General features: G+C 36.2%; 1 protein-coding gene across 5 annotated transcripts in view; it reads left to right on the forward strand.

Annotated features, from left to right (window-relative positions):
• Neil3 (nei like DNA glycosylase 3) overlaps positions 1 to 15,354 on the forward strand; it is a 124,748-nt gene that overhangs the window by 18,720 nt on the left and 90,674 nt on the right. For 2 of the 5 annotated variants that reach the window (XM_027391049.2, XM_027391050.2), the window contains one exon: positions 14,402 to 14,495. The gene's annotated coding sequence lies outside the window, so the exon portion shown is untranslated. Of the gene's footprint in view, positions 1 to 2,518; positions 2,670 to 2,781; positions 2,917 to 4,509; positions 4,644 to 11,716; positions 11,866 to 14,401; positions 14,496 to 15,354 lie in introns of those variants that run through there. The other 3 variants (XM_027391046.2, XM_027391047.2, XM_027391048.2) reach the window with 3 other exon arrangements.

A 15,354-nucleotide genomic window follows, 5' to 3' on the forward strand; every position in this document is an offset into this window, starting at 1 on the left:
CAGAAAACCTACAAAACCATGGAAATTGAATAACACCCAATTGCACCATTCCTGGGTTGGGGAAGAAATAAAAAAAAAAGAAATTAAAGACTTCCTAGAATTTAATGAGAATGTAGACACAACATACCCAAATTTATGGGACACTCTGAAAGCAGTGCTAAGAGGAAAGTTCATAGCACTAAGTGCCCACGTGAAGAAACTGGAAAATAGTCACACTAGAGAATTGACAGAACAACTGAAAGCTTTAGAACAAAAAGAAGAAAACTCACCACCGAGGAGTAGATGCCAGGAAATAAACTGAGGGCTGAAATTAATAAAGTAGAAACTAGGAAAACATTTCAAAGAATCAATGAAACAAAGAGTTGGTTCTTTGAGAAGATCAACAAGATAGACAAACCTCAATCCAAACTAACCAAAAGCCAGAGAGAGAGAGAGCATACTAATTAACAAAATCAGAAAGGAAAGGGGCGATATAACAATGGACTTTAAGGAAATCCTGAGAATCATCATGTCATACTTTGAAAACCTGTACTCCACAAAATTTGAAAATCTAAAGGAAATGAAAATTTTCTGGGTAGATATCACTTCCCAAAATTAAGCCAATAACAGATAGGCATTTTAAATCAACTTGTAACACCCATTGAAAGAGAAGCAGTCATCAAAACTCTTCCAACCAAAAAAAGCCCAAGACTAGATGGCTTCACTGCAGAATTCTACCAGAAATTCAAACAAGAGCTAATGCCAGTACTCGTCAAATTGTTCCACACAATAGAAGCAGAAGTGACATTGTCAAACTCTTTTTGTGAGGCTACAAATACATTGATACCCAAGCCACACAAAAATCACTCTAATACTTTTATCATAAAGGGGTGTTATATTTTGTCAAAACCTTTTTCTGCATCTAATGGGATGATTACATTTACTGATTATCATATGTTGAACCATCTCTACATCTGTGGAATAAGGCCTACTTGGTCATGGTAGATGATCTTCTCGATGTGTTCTTGAACTTGCTTTCCAAGTATTTTATTGAGTATTTTTTACATCTATATTCATGAGTAAAATTGGTCTATAATTCTCTTCATTGAGTCTTTATGTGGTTTCTGTATCAGTGTGTAACTTTGGTCTCATAAAATGAATTGGGCAATGTTCCTTCTATTTCTACTTTGTGAAATAATTTGAAGAGTATTTGCAATCTGGCCCTAAGGGTTTTGGGAGGAGGATTTTTAATAACTGCTTGTATTTCACTAGGATTTATAAGCCTATGTAAATCATTTATCTGACCTTGCTTTAACACTTTGGTGTTACCTATCCAGAAAACTAAACTTTTGTTTTAAATTTTCCAGTTTTGTGGAGTATAGGTTTTTAAAGTATGTCTCTGGATTTCAAAATGTCTGTTGTTATAGGCTCCTTTTAATTTCTGACTTTACTAATTTAGATATTCCCTCTGAGTCTTTTAGTTAGTTTGAAGAAGGGTTTGTACATCTTGTTGATTTTCTCAAATAATCAACTTTGTTTCATTGATTTCTTGTTCTCTTTGTTTCTATTTTATTGATTTCAGCCCTCAATGTTATCAATTCCTTCCTCTTGGCTATGCTTCCTACTGTTCCAGAGCTTCAGGTGTGCTGTGATGTTGCTAGTATGAGATCTCTTCAATGATTTTATATAGGTACATAGTGCCATGAACTTTTCTTCTTAGCAATGTTTTCATTGTGTCCCATAAGTTTGGGTATGTTGTGTATTCATTTCCATTGAATTTCAGAAAGACTTAAATTTCTTTATTTACTTCTGTCTTCAGCCATTTTTCATTTAGAAGAGAGTTGTTCAGTTTCCATGAGTTTGTAAGCTTTTTTGTTTCTGTTATTATCGTTCAGTTTTAGTATCAGTGGTGGTCTGACAGGATGCATGGAGTTATTTCAATTTTGTTGTATGTATTGAGACTTGTTTTGTATCTGAACATATAGTCAATTTTGGTGAAAATTCTTTGAGGTGTGAGAAGAAAGTATATTCTTTTTGTTTGGGTAACATAGTGTGTAAATATCTGTTAGATTCACTTGGTTTATAATGTCAGTTTGCTACAGTAATTCTCTGTTTAATTTTTGTCTGGGTAACCTATCTATTAGTGAGAGTACAGTGTTGAAGTCTCCTATTATAAGTGTCTGAGGGTCAATGTGTGGCTTAAACTGAAGTAGTGTTTCTTTTACAAACTGGGGTACCCTTGGGTTTGGAATATAAATGTTAAGAATTGAAACAGCATCTTTTCAATACCCTATTTCATAATACAGAATGTGATTTTTTATCTTTGACAGGCAGTTGGCACATTTAAAAAATAAAGACAGAAATGTATATATGAAGAATGAATATGGATGAGTGTTGCTCACAACATAAATGTGAAACACAAGTAAATTAAATGTTAGAACTTGAACCTCTAATTTTCAATATTTTTCAAAGAAAACATTATCAGAATTGACAACATCTATCCACTCTGGTACTTCCACCAGGTGGATCCTGCAACTTCCAGACATTCATGTGTGATCTGAAACAGTAGAGCGGGTTTTAACATTTACACTCTCTTGATGAGATGTTGACATACTCAGAAAAACACTTATTAAGTAGAAGAAAGTGCTGGCTGTCGCCAAGTGTTGACAAGGGACTTAGAGTGAAAACAGGTAAATGCTCTCACAATTTCATGTTGTGCAAGAAAATAAAATAAAGCCTGGCTTCTAGCATTTTTTATATTTTCCATAAAGATTTGTTTATCTAACCAAAAATATTTTATAGATATCAAAGGAAAATACGCCATCAGAAAGCAATTCAGATGAATTTGAATTTTGAGAGACATAAGGGCAGAAGAAGTCCCAGAGCATAAATTAGTCATTTGTTAACATTTGAATCTTGTGTCTACAGGCAGAGTTGGTAAGTTATGCAATGTATTCACCTGCTAATTTGGCCATTTACTTAATGCATGTGAGAGAATTTTTGAAGAAGGTTGCAAAGTGGCTAGCACATACTTTTTAAAGTAAAAAGATCTGCAATAAACACAGTGTAAAACTTTTAAAGTTCATTCAAAATCTTAGAAGACTATTCCATTCACTGCACTTTAAAAGTGCAATAAGGAGAGGAATGTAATTTTCTTTAAGCGCTGTATGGAGGGGCTACCAATATACATAATATAGGCCAAGGAGCTACATACTAAAGTGAGAATGAGTAAGAAATAGTCAAAACATCCTCCTATTTGGCCTGAATCTTATTTATTTCACTTCATGTATTAGAGCCCACAGAGGTCCAGGTGGCTAATGAGGTGGAATTTCCTTGGGATAGCTTTTGAATAGAATGAGAGTTCCACAATATATACATGTTATTTGTTAACTTTTCCTTGGAATAAAGATATTAATCTATGACATGACATTGAGTGGGCATGTTTTCATGAAATAATTCTCTTACTTAATAAACTTTTAAATGATTGTTTATAAAATTGAAATTGCACCTGTAATAGAAAGACTTATGATATCATTTTAAGAATTGCAGCATTGGATGGTGGTGTTTGCTGGCTGACTTCTCACATGTTACTAAAGCATATAGGAATAACAGTTAATACTGAACTGAGATGGATTACTTCAAATGCTCTGAAAAAGATTAACTTTAGTTAGATAAGATTTACACTCATTATTTACATCAGCATTTATCTTGGATTAACTATTGTGTTTTGTTTTGTTGTTCTCCAGTAAAACTGTTGTAAATCTTGGATCAGATCTGGCAGTCTTTCTGTATTTAAATATAGAACAGTATTACCATGGTTCAAATGAATGGCTTCCACCCAGCTTAATTATGTTCAAGCTGCAAATATATGCATATGCTGTGCCCGTGAATTTGCAAATACAAAGCAGGGGCTCCCTCTGCATAACCATCTGTGCACTGCTTTTGTCTTTTATATGTAATAATATAGATAATAATGCCAAATTCTTTTTAAAATTAAGATTACATAATTGGAACACAAGGGTAGCCACATGTAACACAACAATATTTTTTCTTATCACTCAGTAAATTTGAAATGATAGTAGTGATGACAGTAATAAATATGTTTTTTAAAACTAGAATACATTTTTAGGCTACAATTGAAGAATTTCAGGAAACATTTTGAGAGTGAAATATTACTGCAAGGTTACGAAACACTTGGGAAATTTTTGTTACATTTATCCTACCAAAGAGACAAAATGCAAAGGGATTCTGGATATGTTTTAAGTGGTACCTTGGGTACCTCATGTACCTAATGTCACCCCAAAATGGGTGACGTCTGTGAGAGCAGCAGCTAGTAACCTAGTATTGATGAAAATTGGAGATAGAAAAAGCAATTTTATGGGAGGGGCTTTGAGAGTGAACAGTTGTAATTGTTGTCTTATGCTAGCAGCCAAAAAAGTCCTTTACTCTGTCTTGACCAGAGACCAAGAATGCCAAAGTAGGTGCTATTTACCAGTCTACTTCCTTACTATCTTTCTTCTCATTTTATAGAATCTGAGTACACTCACTGGACACTGTATTGGAATACATAGTGGAATCTAAGAGGCACCTATATATCTCCTATATGGGACATTGGACTGACAGGCTCATCTTGCCATTCCTCACCCAGTTCTACCATTTGTCCTGTAAGAAGTCCTCTTTGTCATTTGTATGGCCTCCCATGAAGCTGACTTAAATCTGTGGCATCAAATCTGGCCTGAGTTTCTAAGCTATATTCTTGACCTGCCACTTGCAAACTCAAGACTCAGCATCAGTCTCTACTTGGTTTCCACACTGTCAGTCTATTGTATGGATTTCAGATTTGCTGAAATCACACAATGACAGTAGATAGGCCCCACCCCAAGTCTGTCTCTTTCTATAAGTCTGTCGGTCTCTGTGTCAAAAACAAACGAACAAACAAACGAACAAACAAACACAAAGACATCAAAGATAACATAGAAAATGGCTTAAATTACAGAAATTCACCTTTTACTAATTCTAGAAGCTGGAAAGCCCAAGATAAGGCAGAGCTCAGGTCTTAGTGAAGGCCTTCTTCCTTCTTTGTAAATAGAACCTTCTCTAGGAAGAGAGAGTTTGCTTGTACTTCTTCAAGTGCATCACTCATGCACCTGACCTTAGGTAAACTTAACCTCGTCCAAAGACCTCAACCTACAAATACACTCACAGTTATAGATTCAGTAGTGTAAACCTGGGGAAGGCACAAATCAATAAACAGCATAGGTTCTCTTTAAACCTAGGCAGATATCTTACTTTTTTTCTCTAGAAAACTCTGACTCATCGGTTTACCTTGTCATCTCCCAAATCTTATTCCAGAATGACACTGACTAATTTAGTCATTCTAGATCACTCACTTTCTTGTCATCTCAATTGCTCCATCTCCAGTGAGATCCAAAGAACCCAGGCTACTTTGTTTCTCCCAAGATTCTCAACTCCCTTTCAGCCACATTCATACGCAAAGATACTATTGCAATTTCCTCCTGCGTTATTCAAGACCTTTTCTCCATCACTCTTCACTTAGATTTTCAATTGCTTCAGTTTTTCCCAAATAATCAAAGCATCTGTTTTTAATTAAGATCTCTGTTCATGTGATCCTAATATTTGCCCTTTATCTCTATAATACATATACACTATGTATCACATGTTCATGGCCTGTTTCTTACATTCTTCTTTTCTAGGTTTATTTCTTTATTTTATGTATAGTGTCCTGTTTTCATATTTGTCTGTGCACTGTGTGTGTATTCTGCATGGTCACAAAGGTCAGAAAATGAATATGGTCCTCTGGAGCTGTAGTTACTGATATTTGTGAGCCACCATGTTGTGCTGAGAATCTAACGTGGTCCTATGCAAGATCAACAAACACTCTACCACTGAGCCAATTCTCTAGTCTGTCATATATCTTTAAAAAATGCAAAGACTACTTCAATTATAAAATATCTGTTAAGGGAACATCATAGGTCTCCTCACTGCAACGTATCTGATATTCTGGTGCCTATAGTTTATGATTAGGAATAGATGCTCAATAAAATCCCTTCTGTGAAGAAGATTTTACAAAGGTTGATCAAGATAAAGAATAAGGAGTCATCATTACAGTAGAAAGGGTGGGAAATGCCGAGGCTGCTTTTTAATAATTCCCTATCCTTTGCTTCTCAGTAACTGACAGCAGAGCTTGTTGAACCCCAGGTGATGTAGTAATGTCACAACACTCCATTCTGTTCTGCAGATGGACTTAGGCAAAGGAACCATAAGGATGCCAATACAGTGAGTTTTGTAGGAAACTTATCATTTCATGGTTTCTAAAGTACACGCTGTAAACTTGATGCTTGACTGGGACCAACACAGTCAACCACTGCCTCTGTTTCTGTATAATGTGCTGCTTTCCCTCAGGATTAGCTAGCTTCCTGGGGACTCAGCTTCAACGCTGGTGATTGGCTTGGATTATTTCTAAAATCTCTTTGAGCTCTGAATTTCTATTCTGGTCTGATAAGGTTTAAATTTTAAAAACCTTTACAACTTATTTTTTCTTTAAAACTTTAAGTTACTGTGTAGCACTTTTTTTCTCACAAAAAAAGACAAAAATTCTGTGTCAGCACTTGTAGATGCTTAGATATAAACTTTTACTCCAACCTCTGCCAAAATGCTAATTACTTAGTTGTTTTAGTCTTCTTATAGATTATGCAACATTACTCATTATTTTAGTGGGTCTATTCATGAATAAAACAAACTTTCCGACTATTTGCAATATTTTGCTTATTTGTCCTCTGCAGTTGAATGATACAGTATGTTATATATGGAAATAAAACACTTGTAACGCTGGTGCATAGGATTTATCAACATTGATGATATCAAATGAAGGATGACATTACTCCAAATACCAATATATGGCCCATTTAGGATTTCCTTTTAGATTAATAAACTAACATGCTATAAAAAAAACATTACAAATGTCATAACAACACACACACAAACAAACACACACATTTCTAATCTTTAATTAGGAGTTTTCACAAGTAATATGCAATATAGTATCATGATGTTTATATACTGCTAAAAGTCAATAAACCAAGTCTGAGTAGGAAATACCACATGAAAATAATTAAATTTAGAAATCCTGATTTAACCATTCAGCGGATTTCACAGTCTACCAAATGACTAAATAAGATGATTTTAGACAAGCATTTTTTTTTATCTTCATGACTTCATAAGAAGGATAATTGACAAATGACATGTAATTTAAACTATTTTCTGAGAGTAGATTGTCAAAGGAGAGAAGAAAGAGGACTTAGGCTAAGACTATAGCTTAGTTATGACTGATTTATCTCTTTGCTACCATTGCAAAAAGTGTTTGTTGAACTTCCAGCTAGGTGGGCTTACTGGTCACTGTGTGAACAGTCAGTGGTTAGCATCATCTGAAAGAACTGTGGAGGTTTATATTAATGATCAACTAAATGACAGAGGTGCACTATAGACAATTAGAGAATTAAATATGGTAGTTTCATTTCCCAGGCTCTGATCTCTTGCTGCCTAGCCTGAAATCATCCAGGAAGCCCTGGGCAGGGGATATGTTACTCAGTCCATATGAGCACACAGAGGATAGAAAGGGAATGTGGGTGAACGATCAGGGAACAGACTTCTAGAATCTAACAAAAAAATTAAATTGAGGTTGTTTGATTAAAATGCGTAAGTAAATGAAGGCATTATATTTAGAACAAAACGATTTTGTTGTTGTTTAAAAAATACTGTATGAACCTTTCGAAATATGTAAAAATAAAAAGTCTGGTTAAGGAAACTATCAAACACTGGTACAACTAAAGCTAGTACAAGAAAAATCCTGAAAATGGGAAAATAATCAATAAAATTTTCACACCTGAAGATGCCAGGCTGTCTACCACATAAATATTTTTATGAATAGAGTTATCATAAATTCACATAGATTGTATCACAAGAAGAAAAAGACTGAAGATCTTAAAACAATTAATAGACACAAAAGACAAATTATAAAGAAATAGAATGTATCTAACTACATTTTCAGAAAAATATTAGACATAATAGTAAAGACATTGGCAATAATTCAGAATGTTGCACAAAAGAATATGAGCCCCCAGATTAATAACATAGTGTGAACAAAGCTAAAGCACAGGTAGGCTGATCTCCATGAGTTTGAAGCCAGGATGGTCTACAGAGTGAGTTCCAGGACAGCCAGGGCTACACAGAGAAATGCTGTCTCAAAAAACGAGAGGGGGGGGAGGGTATAATAAAATTGGTTTAAACTATTTTTTATTCTGAAACTTTCGTTTGGGGATCTACAGAGATGGCTCAAGGAGAAAAGTGCATACTGCTCATGCACAGGGTATGAGTTCGGTTCCCAAAACCTACTCAGAGTGGCTTACAACTGCCTGTAAGTTGAGCTCCGGGGGGATCGGAGGCCACTGACCTCCACTGGCACCTCACATGCACAAACCTATACCCAATGTACAAACATACTGTCTTGCTCACTGTTCTATTGCTGTGAAGAGACATTATGACCATGGCAGCTCTTACAAAAGAAAACATTTAATTGGGACTTGCTAATAATTTCAGATGTTTAGTCCATTATCATCACTGTGGCCCACAGACAAACATGGTGCTGGAGATGTAGCTGAAAGTGTTCTACATTCAGATTAGCAGGTGTCAGGAAAATAGAGTGACAATGGGCCTGGCTTGGAATTTTGATACCTCAAAGCCCATCCCCAGAGACAGTCACTCCAACAAGGCCACACCTATCAGAGCAAGGCCACACCTCCTAATCTTTCTCAAGTAGTGCCACTCCCTGATGGCTAAGCATTCAAATATAGGAGCCTACTGGAGCCATTCTTATTCAAACCACCCCTCATACACACAATTTGAAAAATGAAAATAAATCTTTAAAATCCAAGCCTGAGGACACACTGGAAAGATGGTTTGAATAAATATCATATTAAAGAAAGTCTTCATCTAACTCTTCTAACAAACAATAAATGTAACAGAAATTATTGAATAAGATATTGAATAATAAAACTCCAGGTCTGAATATATGGAGAAAATTATGATTGTTGATAAAAATTATTAAAATATACATATTTCCAAATTGATTAATAAGTTTATTTCAATGAATACTTTCAGAGAACTTACAAATTTACAGAGGTAAATAATGAAACACAGATGTTTTAAAGTAAGAAAGAACAGGCTAAGTGACATTTCAGTGGAACTTTTTGTGAAGTTGGTGCCACTTTAACTTCCTTGGCTCTGAAGGTCTTGTCTTAACAAACAGCAAACCTCACACAGGTAGGAGCTATACCATTGCAGAAAAATTGAGAAGACAGAGACACATGTGTGACTATTTGGAAGCCACACACACAACAACAGAGGTGACATGAAAAATGAGCAAATAGCATTTTCAATAAATGTTACTGTAAGAACAGGTTTTACTTTACTTATAAAAGTAAACTTAGGAATATACTTTATAATCCATGTCGGTGGATGAAAGATCTGATACCTACACCTCTTTAAAGAAAGTATGGAATGTCTTTCTGACAACCAGGTAGGGAAAAATTCTTAGGCATGATTCAGAATGTTCCAAATATAAAATCTGATCTTCAACACAGAATAAATTAAATACCTAATTATATGTACATGTTACATATAACATATGTACGTAATACAGAGTAAAAACTAAGTAGACTAGTGAACAAATAAAGTAAGTTATATAGTGCTATATATTACACATGCATATATTTATAAACACTAAAATGCAAAAAATACAATATATTTAAGGATAAATCATACATCACAATGAATATATGTAGGAAATGAAATTGAAGAATAATCTAATTAACAAGAATGAATGAAAGACAGATCAGACAGGGGAAGGTTTCAAAGGTTCTGTAGTACCTTCTGTCTATTGTCTTTATTTGGAATACAAGAATTATCAAATCTTTAAAGATTTGATAACATTTTCTGGGATGGTAATGATATTGTTTCTATACACTTCTATAGTTTTGAAATTTTTTTCTGGTGAAAGAGAGATTCTTCCTACATTTATCATGCAAATTGAAGAAAACCTTTCTATTATAGAAAAAAACAAAAGCAAGGCAAAATATTTCAATAACAAATGCAACAGCAGGCATGACAGTGTTCTTCCTCCTTAAGAATAAAATGACATCTTTGATCATTTTTAAAGATGCTGAGGTATAAATACATTTGCCTTTTTTCCATCATAAAGTGAGGAAATTATGTCATTTTCATTGTGTGTTTGTGTTTCCAAGCCAAAAAAATTGACATTTTTTGTTCAAAACTATAACAACTTGGGCAGTAAATAGCTGAGGACTTGATGAATCAAACCCTAACATTTGTAAGAGACTCATGTGAAATCTATAAATTGTCAGATATATGTATAATGTTGTGAGATTTTAGGCAGAATACTGGAAGTCATTTTTGAAGGTGGAATTGAAGTTTTCAGCCAGGATATTTGACTGTTGGTGTTGTTCAGTGTAGAACACAGGTTGGGCATGAATGAAGCACTGGTTTTATTTGCCTGTGCCACAAAGAAAAAAACAATCTGTGTACAATATGTAAAGCATGTTAGATTTCAGCATGTAATTTAAAGCAATACTTATAATCACTTTAATACCTAGACCACAGTGATTTCAATTTACCAAAATAGTTTATTTTCCAAGTAATTGTGGCTGCTTTCACTACACTTTTGACTATGCTGTTTGCCCTCCTCCTCGCTAGTACCAACATTCCCTGTTAGTCAGATCTCATGCACCCCATCGCCATTTAATAGAGTGGATACCCATTTGTAAACAAAATGGTGATACATTATGATAGCCAAAGGCCAAAGCTGTACCTGGAAAGAGATTCATCATTGCTTAATGCAACACAGCTTGATGCTTGCAATATCATCAAGCATTCTGAAAGCTGCTTGCCAGAGATTGATGACTTAGACAATCACAGACACCTAATAATAGCATCAACAACTGCAGGTTAATATTTTACACATCTGAATACTATTTTTTTTTAATGCTGCTGCTGCTGCTGCTGTGGATATCCATCTCAAGGTTTTGGGTGTGATAGGCAAGCACTCTACACTGAACTAAATGCCTAGGATATTACTTTTTTTTGTTTATGTGGTAAATTGAGTTATAGCAACAGTTTGACTACATAAAATTTTAACGAAAGATACAGTACTATTATTCCACATTACCAGTCACATGAGTCTTAGAGACTGCTTTGTTAGCAAATGTTGCATTGGGAATAATTTACTTGCAAAACTCCAATATATTTACATGCCACAGACATTGTTAAGGGTTTCAATATAGTATTATGTTGGCTGTGGGACACACAACACACAGCACCAAATAGAGACCTAGATGAAAATAACAGGAATCTGGTCAGTTTACTTTAATGTCATATATAGTCATTCTATGTATGCCATTTGTGATGTATCTTTTATATAACACTGTCAGAGAAGATTTTTATGCCTTCTCCTCGATTTTTCCAGCAAACACTTTAATTACTTCACTACTTACATTTGAGTTACGTAAGTAGCAAAATTGCCTGACAGGAACAACTATGTGTGTTGGGGGGGGGTGTATTTTGGCTCATGCTATAAGAGGGATTCAGTATCACAATGGGGAAGCAAGATAGTTTATATTGCTTATATTGATTTTCACCTTTACAGGTTCAAAAATCACCTTGAAAACAAACCTCTACACACATGTGTGAGAAAGTCAAGTTTCCAGATTAGTTTAACAAAGGAGGGAAGAATTACACTAAATCATTCCATGGCCTGAGGCTCCAGACAGAAAAACAAGGAGAAAGCAACTGAGTGTGAGCATTCGTCTCTCTTGCTTCCAGACACCAGATGCAATATGACCAGCTGCCTCGGCCCCTGCTGCCATGCATGTCCCACTATAGTAGACTGGAGCATTCCACTGGGGGCCTAGATAAGCCCTTCCTTCTTAAGTTCTGCCATTGAGTATTTTTGTCTTGGTAACAAGAAAAACAACTCATAGAGAAAGTCATGGCTGAATGGAAGCAGTGCGGACCATGATGGCAAGAGCATGTGGTATACAAGCATCAGGGAGCATGGTCACATGATGGTAGACAGGAAGCAGAAAGTCAGGGCAGGAGACAAGGGCAGGCTTAACATTTCAAGGCCCGTGGATAGTAAACTACTTCCCCCTTTCTATGCCTTCAAGCTTCTAAAACAACAGCCTGTAGAGACATTTCAGACTCAAAACCACAATTGTTTATTACCAATTTGATAGTTTCATAAAAGCATGTGTTTTTCTCGGGGCCACCTATATTTGGATTAAAAGAGTTGTAATGGATCCCATCACAATAGTTTCAGTGAAATGTTAAAGACTGAAGTAGCGATTATTATGAACCAAGCCTTAGAAGCTCTTGGAATTTCTGAAGATATTATGGTAGGTTCACACTCATTTCACTACTTACTATTTCTTCCCTTTCCAGAAGCTATGCAAGCACATAGAATACAAGAAAACAACTGAATAAAATATGTACCAGCAAATGACTTGCTTATTTGAATTTCATAGGGGGCATTATTAAGAAAGGAGGGTCATTGGAAGGGATATTTCTTTCCTAGTGAATTAATGATAGGAGGACAACTAATGTAAACTATTCTGCAGACAAGCCAATAATGAAAACATAGCTAAAGCTGTAAAGCTTGCCAACTCCTGATGAGACTCGGGAGAAATTCCGTAACAGATGTTTCCCTGAGCAAATATATACTTTTCTTACTTTGATTACGATGGCCTTGAGAGTTCGTGATTTGATTCAACACTCAGCTACTCTTCAGCAGCCTCATAAAAATATGATTCGTACAAAGAGCATATTCTACATTTAAATTTTCCTTTCTTAAAAAAAAAAACAATATCTAGAATATTTATCACTCTCAGTCCCATATGGTGAAGCAGTGGTCCAACTGCACTGTTCATAAAACTATAATTCAAGCCATGTCAGCATTTTATCATGAATGAAAGAAGGCCAAGTCTTTCCTGCCCCCAAGACAGACACTTCCTTCAGATGAGTACCCACTGACTGCAGCAACTCCTGCTACTCTCACCTCCCATTTGCCCCCTGCGAAGATTTTTCTGCTGTCTTAGCTGAATGATTTGAGTCCAAACAGCTTCTAACACACACACACACACACACACACACACACACACACACACACGCACACGCACACGCACACGCACACACACACGCACACGCACACGCACACACACCCTTCTTTTTAAAGAGGATGTAGGAGACTGTCGCTGACACAGCTTCACCTTTCTGGCTCAGGTCTAATCAATGCAACGTTCTGAGCAGACAAAGGCTGCTGATTCCCAATAATAGAGCAAAGTACAAAGAGAGGTGAGGATCACAATTAATGAGTTCCATCACAATTCTAACCACCCGCATCTCTGGGTGTTCCAATTACTACTTCTATATGTCGAAGTCCTGATCGTTTTGATTATTTCTTTCTAAAACTCTCCCACTGTCTACGTTTTTAAGTGAGAGAAATACATCAAAACATATATTCTTGGTTGTGTGACCCTGGCAGTGGAAGATTAAACTGCACTTTAGCCTCAGGTCTCCTGAGGTCAAATGTGAATAACACCTGCTTCTTCTGACACGAAGACCGAACTGGAATCCTGTGTAACACACAGAAACTGTCACCTAACATCTCCATCCTCACCACAGCCCCATTCCAGCTATTGCCAAGGATCCCTTATTCTGAGGCTGTGTGACTCAAAGAACAGACACCTGTCTTTCCATCCCAAGCGTTAAACAACCTAGACCACTTGCCTCTTTAACCTAACCCAAGCTAAAAATCACACAATCAATTGCTGTTGTAGAATTAAAAATGCATCCTCCAAGATCTATAAGTGGAAAGATCTATAAAGTGGAAAGACCGGGTCTCTTTTTTATATAAGTAGAGCCTTATGCTTGGCATAAAGGCATGTGCTTCATAAAACCTTAGTCTTCATAGCTATTAGCTACTTCCAATGTATGAAAATAACTCATCTTTGGGACTACGATTTCAAATGCTCCCGTGGCTTGTAAGTGAAAAAGACAACCTTCTGAAACTACAATAGCTTTAGCACTGATCAAAAAATGGTTAGTATCAACTCACACTTCATCAGCTGGCATCTGGGCTAACATCATGAAACATGCTCTGTGGCTATCAAGGGGCAAGGTCAGAAAACCAAAACCCTCAGAGAAGGAAGACTTGGGCAGCCCTTTTTGCATTTACTTGTCCTGACCTGATGATAACCCTATCATACCAACTACAGCAACCCGCTGTTGCTAAGGCAAAATTGTTCCGACTCATTCCTCACTCTTGCCTTTACAGCACAAGCTTCCCAGTACCTCAGCGGCACCTCTTCAGCTATCTCCAAGTAAAACAATAATTGCATTGTATAATCAAAAGAAGAGTCACCTAACAGGTAATGTTTTCCATTTATATTTTCATTTTTTACTCATTCTAGTTTATCTTAAAACAAGAACTAACAGTCTGTACACTATATTGAGACTCCAGTGGTAACTTTGGCTGTACCCCTAATTTATCTGTGATAAACTGACAAGCAGGACAGGCATTCATGATCACAATAACTTTTCCTTCTTATTTTCCAAGCAGACAGGTGGCAGATTATGTAGCATGGCTTTAGGAAACCGGCATCAGTGAATGGTTACCATGGAATCTAAATATTAGGCGGGTGTCCTGGGTATTCAAATTTTTAAGGGTTTCCTATTATAAGTCAAACTTGCTTCTTTTACCTTCTTTCTCTAGTTTCTTGTAATATTCTCAGTGGTCAAAAGCTACTCGGGTCACTAGATGCCTCATAATTATGCATCTCTTGCTGTCTGGACTGTCTCCTGCACACTTGCCTTGCAGTACCTGCTTTTTCTCTGAGCCTTCTCTGGATATGTGGCTCCTCGAGTTGCTCAGCCAGCCTGTGAGCCTGCTATTTCTGCCATCGTCCTCCTGGGAGCGCTGCTGGACCACGAGCCGGCTCTCACAGTACCGCGCTGCATCCTGCTGATTTCTAGCTGGCCCGAAAAGAGAAAAATTCTTTGTTAGAGCAATGATGCATGCTCTTAAACCGGTGCTATAGGCCACGGATTTTTTTTTTTTTTAACTTCTGATTCCAAAAGACAACTTGTGTATTTCAATAACAATGACCACCCTAAAGGTAGTCAAATTCTTTAGCTGAATGATAGTTTTTTAAGAACTAGTATCCAAGAATCTGTTATTTTTAGTGTTTGATTGTAAGAGATCATGCAGGTGTCCTTTCTTTTCTGATT

Source organism: Cricetulus griseus (genome assembly GCF_003668045.3).
Source record: "Cricetulus griseus strain 17A/GY chromosome 1 unlocalized genomic scaffold, alternate assembly CriGri-PICRH-1.0 chr1_1, whole genome shotgun sequence".
Taxonomy (NCBI): Eukaryota; Metazoa; Chordata; class Mammalia; order Rodentia; family Cricetidae; genus Cricetulus; species Cricetulus griseus.